Source organism: Chiloscyllium plagiosum, chromosome 10 (genome assembly GCF_004010195.1).
Source record: "Chiloscyllium plagiosum isolate BGI_BamShark_2017 chromosome 10, ASM401019v2, whole genome shotgun sequence".
NCBI classification, from domain to species: Eukaryota; Metazoa; Chordata; class Chondrichthyes; order Orectolobiformes; family Hemiscylliidae; genus Chiloscyllium; species Chiloscyllium plagiosum.
The window spans coordinates 26193883-26201164 of NC_057719.1; positions in this window are offsets into that span (position 1 = coordinate 26193883).

Sequence of the window (7282 nt, forward strand, 5' to 3'; positions counted from 1 at the left end):
TTAGCTACATTGAACTCCATTTGCCACCTTTCTGCCCAGTTCTGCAGCTTATCTATATCCAGCTGTAACCTGACACATCCTTCCTCACTGTCAACAACTCCACCGACTTTCGTATCATCCGCAAACTTGCTCACCCAACCAAGTTTCTCTGAATTCTCTGTTGTTTGGTTGGTCTGCAAATCCATTTTAAAATTTCTGCAAACAAATTACCTCAGGCTTTCCAAGATGACCACCATTTGCGTGGGTTTACCTCCCACAGTATGTTTGTGGGAGTGCTGATGTCAGTGCTTAGGTTATCTCCTGTAACAGAAGGAACTGGAATGTAATTATTATGTACATTCCTCAGGCACATGATGTCTAAGCTAACAAAATGCATCTGTATGGATACATGGTTAGGAAAGGCTTAGAGGGATATGGGCCAAATGCTGGCAAATGAAACTGGATTAATTTGGGATAACTGGTCGGCATGGACAGGTGGACCGAAGGGTCTAATTTTGTCCTGCACAACTCCATGACTGTGTGGCTCTATTAAGCTACCAATTTACAACAGAGGAGCATACTTCCCATAGGGAGCCATGCCTCAAGTAAATTTGAGACAAGATGGACGATAAGGTCTTTATACCCTCAGGTCACAAGCCAGGATGATACCTCTTATAGCCATATTGACACATTGACACTAAGACATCACACAACAGGTTATAATTAATGTAACAGCAGGACTGCCTACACACTTCCAGTAAGGTGGCAGTGAAGAAGGGCTTCTGAACCTGGGGACCCTCTGCTCCATCCACTTTTCTATTCGTTCCACTTTTTTTCCTTTTTTTCCCTTTTAGTACAATGGTAAAGTCCTGGGGAGTGTTGCTGAACAAAGAGACACTGGAGTGCAGGTAGATAGGATGGTGAAGAAGGCGTTTGGTATGCTTTCTTTTATTGGTCAGAGTATTGAGTACAGGAGTTTGGATGAGCTCTAGGGAGAGGCTGAACAGGCTGGGGCTGTTTTCTCTGGAGCGTTGGAGGTTGAGGGGTGATTTTATAGAGGTTTACAAAATCATGAGGGGCATGGACGGGATAAATAGACAAAGTCTTTTCCCTGGGGTCGGTGAGTCCAGAACTAGAGAGCATAGGTTTAGGGTGAGTGGGCAAAGATATAAAAGAGACCTAAGGGGCAACATATTCACACAGAGGGTGGTACGTGTATGGAATGAGCTGCCACAGGAAGTGGATTGAGCCTGGTACAATTGCAACATTTGAAAGGCTTTTGGATGGGCATATGAGTAGAAAGGGTTTAGAGGGATATGGGCCGTGTGCTGGCAGATGGGACTAGATTGGGTCGGCACGGTGGCACAGTGGTTAGCACTGCTGCCTCACAGCGCCAGAGACCCGGGTTCAACTCCTGCCTCAGGCAACTCTCTGTGTGGAGTTTGCACATTCTCCCCGTGTCTGCGTGGGTTTCCTCCGGGTACTCCGGTTTCCTCCCACAATCCAAAAATGCGCAGGTTAGGTGAATTGGCCATGCTAAATTGCCCGTAGTGTTAGGTGAAGGGGTAAATGTAGGAGTATAGGTCTGGGTGGTATACGCTTCGCCGGGTCGGTGTGGACTTGTTGGGCCGAAGGGCCTGTTTCCACACTGTAAGTAATCTAATATCTGCTTGGCATGGACGGGTTGGACCGAAGAGTCTGTTTCCATGCTGTACATCTCTATGACTCTATGATCTCTTGTTGAAGAACTGGGTTGTGGCAATGGCATCAGCGGTGGTGAGAGAGCCTAACCCAGACACCAGTGGGCCCAGAACAAACACATTGCAGTGATGTTGAAAGTGGGGTTTGGTTTTCCGGTGTCTGCTGCAGCGACATGGCAGTCCTAGCACCACTCTCGAGTGCTCCGGTGAGGGCGTTTGGATTTATGGTGACATCTGCATCCAGCGCAGGCTCATGGAGGCAGCGGCGGAGGTGAGCTTGGGTCCAGGACAAGACCTGGCAGCATTAGGAGCAGCTGCATCAGCGAGGTGGGTCTGAAGGGACTCATGGCGGAGTGGAGTTTGGGATGGTGTGGTACTGGTTGGCCTAGGTGGGGTTTGCATGGTCAAGGTCCAGCAATGACATTGGTGGTGGTGAGATGACACCGAAGAGTCGTGCCTTTCATTCCAATGGCGGCAGTGTGGCAAAGGGGACTCTGGCATGTCCACTATGCCCATGGCCCTTGGCACAGCACGTAACAAGAAGGACTGTAAATTTGAATACTTTTTCTTTATTGTTTCTGCCTGTATATTCTATATGTTGGTTTATTTTCCTGTATTCGAAGATGGCGCCAGAGAGTGGCGACACTCTGCAACACTTTTCACGGTGTTTTGTAATAAAATACACGTGACAATAAATAAATCAAATCAAACCAAAAACCCAGACAAATAGCAAGATAACCTTCCTGCTCAAGTAGAATATGGTTTATTTTGTATGCCTGCTTTATTTACTTAATTTTTGTCTGACTTTATGTGAAACACAATAAGAAATGTTTATTGACATTTTTGATTCAAAAATACAGAATTGCTTCTTGCAGCAGATTGTTCCAGTCCACCAAATCTAATTAGTGTAGTTACTGTAATGGAAATTAGACACAGTTATAGGAGGGGGAGTAAAAGAGATGGTACCAGAAATGATATCCTAAATCTGACATCTGAAAAAAATGTAAATCATGACAAAGCTTGGAGATATATTATCCAAATCATTATATTGTGACATTTAATTAGAAAGTTAACTCTGAGCACCAAGATAATGTTTCAAATCTGGAGTTATTAAAAGAAGATGGATTTTTGGTATCATGTTCAATTACATTTTCTTCATGAATGAAAATGATTTTTTTTTCTGGAAATTTTGGCCAGAGATAATTCTGTGGTGAATTTTAGCTCTTTGACCTTCATTATGTGAATAACATAGACAGGGCAAAGGAAAGCAGGAGCAAATTACTACAGATGCTGGAATCTGAACTGAAAATAAAATATTCTGAACATCAGAGCAGGTCAGGTGGCACTCATGGGGAGAAAGTGAGCTAACTTTTTTGATTTCAAAAATATACTTTATTCATAGAAAATAAATCTTTGGTACATAGTCAAAGGTGTTTTTTCTTCACAAATTTCTTCACAAGGGGCAGGTGATACGGAACGGTCCAACTATTTGAAGCGTACCACAGCAACGAGGCCAGGCTCATCTTTCCCAAAACCGGGGACAAGTAGAACCTCAGTACGTAGTGACACTTGGTGTTTGCGTACCGGGGAACCACACACAGCTTGATGCAGCCACACACAAAGGTAGCCATCAGGGTGAGGGTAGCATTGGGTGTGTTTTTTCTCCCCCTTTCTCCAGATCTTTATACATGGTATCTCTTCAGACACGGTCCATCTTTGATCTCCACATGAAGTGGAAGATTGCACCACTGGCTGCGGCAGCGCAGGTTCGGGGGATAGGCCAGACCTGTGCCGTGTACAACAACACAGAGAATACCTCACACCAGAATACCAGGCTTTTACCTGTGATGGAGAGTGACCATTGCTTCCATCTGGCCAGTTTCTGCCTCGTTTTGGTGACACGCTCCTCCCAAGTCTTGGTGCACGCCCCAGCCCCTCCAAACAAAATACTCAGCACCTTTCCATGTAACTGCAGAAGGAACAAAATCTGCCCCTTCACCTCCTCCCTGCTCACCATCCAAGGTCCTAAACAATCTTTCCTAGTGAAGCAGCATTTCACCTGTACCTACTCCAGTCTTGTGTATTGTATTTGCTGCACTTAATGTGGCCTACTCTACATTGGACAAAGCAAACGCAGACTGTGACTGCTTTGAGAAACACCTTTGGTCCACTAGCAAGTATGACCCTGACCTTCCCGTATAGTGTCCTGATCAACAGACAGTATGTCTGCACGCTCCAGCGAATCACAACTCATGCTGGAGGAGTAACGTCTCATCTTTAAACTCGGCAGTTTACAACCATCTGTGCTCAATATTGAGTTTAACACCTTCAAATTGTGAACTCATTTCTTCCCTTTCTTTCAGCTTTCCTTGTTACATTCTCTGTGACCCTCTCTCCCCTTCCCCCAACACCGTGAAACTGTCTGTTCTTTCCAGTCTGGTAGGTAGACACACCATTGTTCTGCCAATCTCACATACCGATCACTTAATCTGAATTGTCAACATCCTTTCTCCCCCAGCACTCCAACCCGCAACATCCCTCCCTCAACCATAGTATAACTGCTGCCCCCTCCACACTTCCTGTCAACTCTGATGAAGAGTCATCTAGATTCAGAACGTTAGCTTGCTCTCTCTCTCTCTCTATGGATGCTGTATGACCCGGTGTGATCTCTAACATTTTTTTTTGTTTTCAGTGTAAAGGAAAGGTTTGTCTGTGTGTGAAAAAAAATTGCAGAACTGTCAATGGTATTTTCAATAAAAACTGAAACAACTGCGGATACTGTAAATCAAAGACAAAAACAGAAATTGCTGGAAAAGAACTGTTCTTAGGAAGGGTCACTCAACCTAAAACATTAACTCTGATGTCTCTCCACAAATGCTACCAGACCTGCTGAGCTTTCCCAGCAGTTTCTAGTTTTGTCAATGATAATTTTATCTTGATAAAAGCACAACAGTATGAGCACTTTACGCCTATTCAACAATGAACGAGAACTTAGCTAAAACATGGCATTAGCTCAGATTAATGAAAGTGAATGTAAAGCTGATGTTTGGAAGATATTTGTCATGCAGCAATGATGAACATTGGAATGGATTTTTTGATATGCTGGAGCAGGGTGTTATAGATAGGGGCAACGTAGGGAACTTATTTTATTTGTCTTGCCTCCTATCCAGCCAGATTAAATTTCAAATGAACTGTGTATATTTCCCAATCTCCTGCCTGTGAAGTCAATTTTTAAAGTGACTCCTGGTATACACATTATTAGATCGACATGCCAATGAATCACTTCTGCTTACAGAAGCTGATGCCCTATACAAAGCTCAGCAGTGCCCACAGTGGAAGTTTGGAGAGAATGTTTCAGTTGAGGACTTCAGTCGTGATTATTAGCACTTTTGCATGCATAATGGGTTTCAATACGTCTTCTTTGTTGTCAGTTCTGGTTCAAAATTGAAAGATCTGTGCCCTCATTGTCTTACTATGCTTGCCGTATCATGGAATTATACGTATAAAAATTCCTCAAGAATGATGGGTTAGCATTCTACACTGGCTGTGCCTAGAACAGTACAGTATCAACATGTGAATCATGTAATCTGGAGCAGCCACTTTAGTCCAGCAAAGTCCATTTTTTAAGTTATATAAGAAAGTAAATATGATCCTGAGGGAACTTGACCAGGTGGATATTGAAAGCACTTTCCTCATAGAGTCATGGAAACCTACAGCATGGAAACAGACCCTTCGGTCCAACTAATCCATGCTGACCAAATCTCCTAAATTAATCTAGTCTCATTTTCCAGCAGTTAGCCCATATCCCTCTAAACCCTTCCTCTTCATATACCCATCCAGATGCCTTTTGAACATTGTAATTGTACCAGCTTCCACCGCTTCCTCTGGCAGTTCATTCCATACATGCACCACCCTCTGTGAGAAAACATTGCCCCTTAGGTCCCTTTTAAACCTTTCCCCCCTCACCTTAAACTGATGCCCTCTAGTTCTGGACTCCCCCACCCGAGGGAAAAGACCTTGTCTATTTACCCTATCCATGCCCCTCATGATTTTATAAACCTCTATATGGTTACCCTTCAGCCTTCAACGCTCCAGGGTAAACAGTCCCAGCCTTTTCAGCCTCTCCCAATAGCTCAAACCCTCCAACCCTGGAAACATCCTTGTAAATCTTTTCTGAGCCCTTTTAAGTTTCACAACATCCTTCCTACAGGAGGGAGACCAGAATTGCACGCAATATGTGGAAGAGTCTAGAACTAGTAGTCATAGTTTAAAAATAGGTGGACATCTATTGAAAATAGATGAGGAAACATTTTTTTTTCTGTCAGGGTATTGTGAGTCTTTGGAATTCCCTTCTTCAAAAAGATGTAGAATTTTTAAATATTTTTAAGGCAGGGGTAGAGAGGTTCTTGATTACCAAGAAATGGAAGATTATCAGACATATGCAGGAATGTAGAGTTACAGTTAAAATCAGATTAACCAAATCTTACTGAATGGCAGAGCAGACACGAAGGGCCGAGTGTCCCGCACTTGTTCCTTGTTTGTATATTCTTAAGTTTATATATATTTTTTAAAATCATGTCTCTAATGTCTTATTGACCTGACAGTAGGCAAACCTTAATGTTATTCAATAGCTAACCGGGTTGCACTAAGGGTCTGGTGACATTTTCGATCTATATCTGATCTTGTGATCTGCTTACTAAATAGTAATTCTGATCTACCTATTTTTCAACAGGCAATCCTTTTTCCTTTAACTAGTCCCACTGGGCATGAGAATCTCAGTAGTCACTTTGCTGGATCCGACTGATTTGGACGAGCTGTGAAAATCTCTTTGCCAGCTCTCCCCCATCTCTGCTTATCGTGACACCATGTATTCCTGGTTTCACTGTCAATACAGCTGGTCATGTCTTCTGCTGCGTGGGTTTGTTACTACAACATTTTGTATTTTTCCTCAAGCAAACATATCTGCATTGATATTGATGTCTATTTCTCCAAAACAGGAAATGTGACATTACTACTATTCTGTTTCACACAGCTGGTGCACGCAAACATTATCAGATATCATGCCATTAATTTTTTCATCTGTTAATTTAAAATGACCATTTAAACAATCAACAAATTTCAGATTTGCAAGATACAAATACAACAGATTTCTTCATCACTGGGCAACATTTTTTGAAATAACTTATGAATAGAGTTTTCTCTGGAAACAATTGACACTTTTTGTCATTTACATAAATGATTTGGATGCGAGCATAAGAGGTACAGTAGTAAGTTTGCAGACGACACCAAAATTGGAGGTGTAGTGGACAGCGAAGAGGGTTACCTCAGATTACAACAGGATCTTGATCAGATGGACCAATGGGCTGAGAAGTGGCAAATGGTGTTTAATTCAGATAAATGCGAGGTGCTGCATTTTGGAAAAGCAAATCTTAGCACGACTTTTACACTTAATGGTAAGGTCCTAGGGAGTGTTGCTGAACAAAGAGACCTTGGAGTGCAGGTTCATAGCTCCTTGAAAGTGGAGTCGCAGGTAGATAGAATAGTGAAGAAGGCGTTTGGTTTGCTTTCCTTTATTGGTCAGAGTATTGAGTACAGGAGTTGGG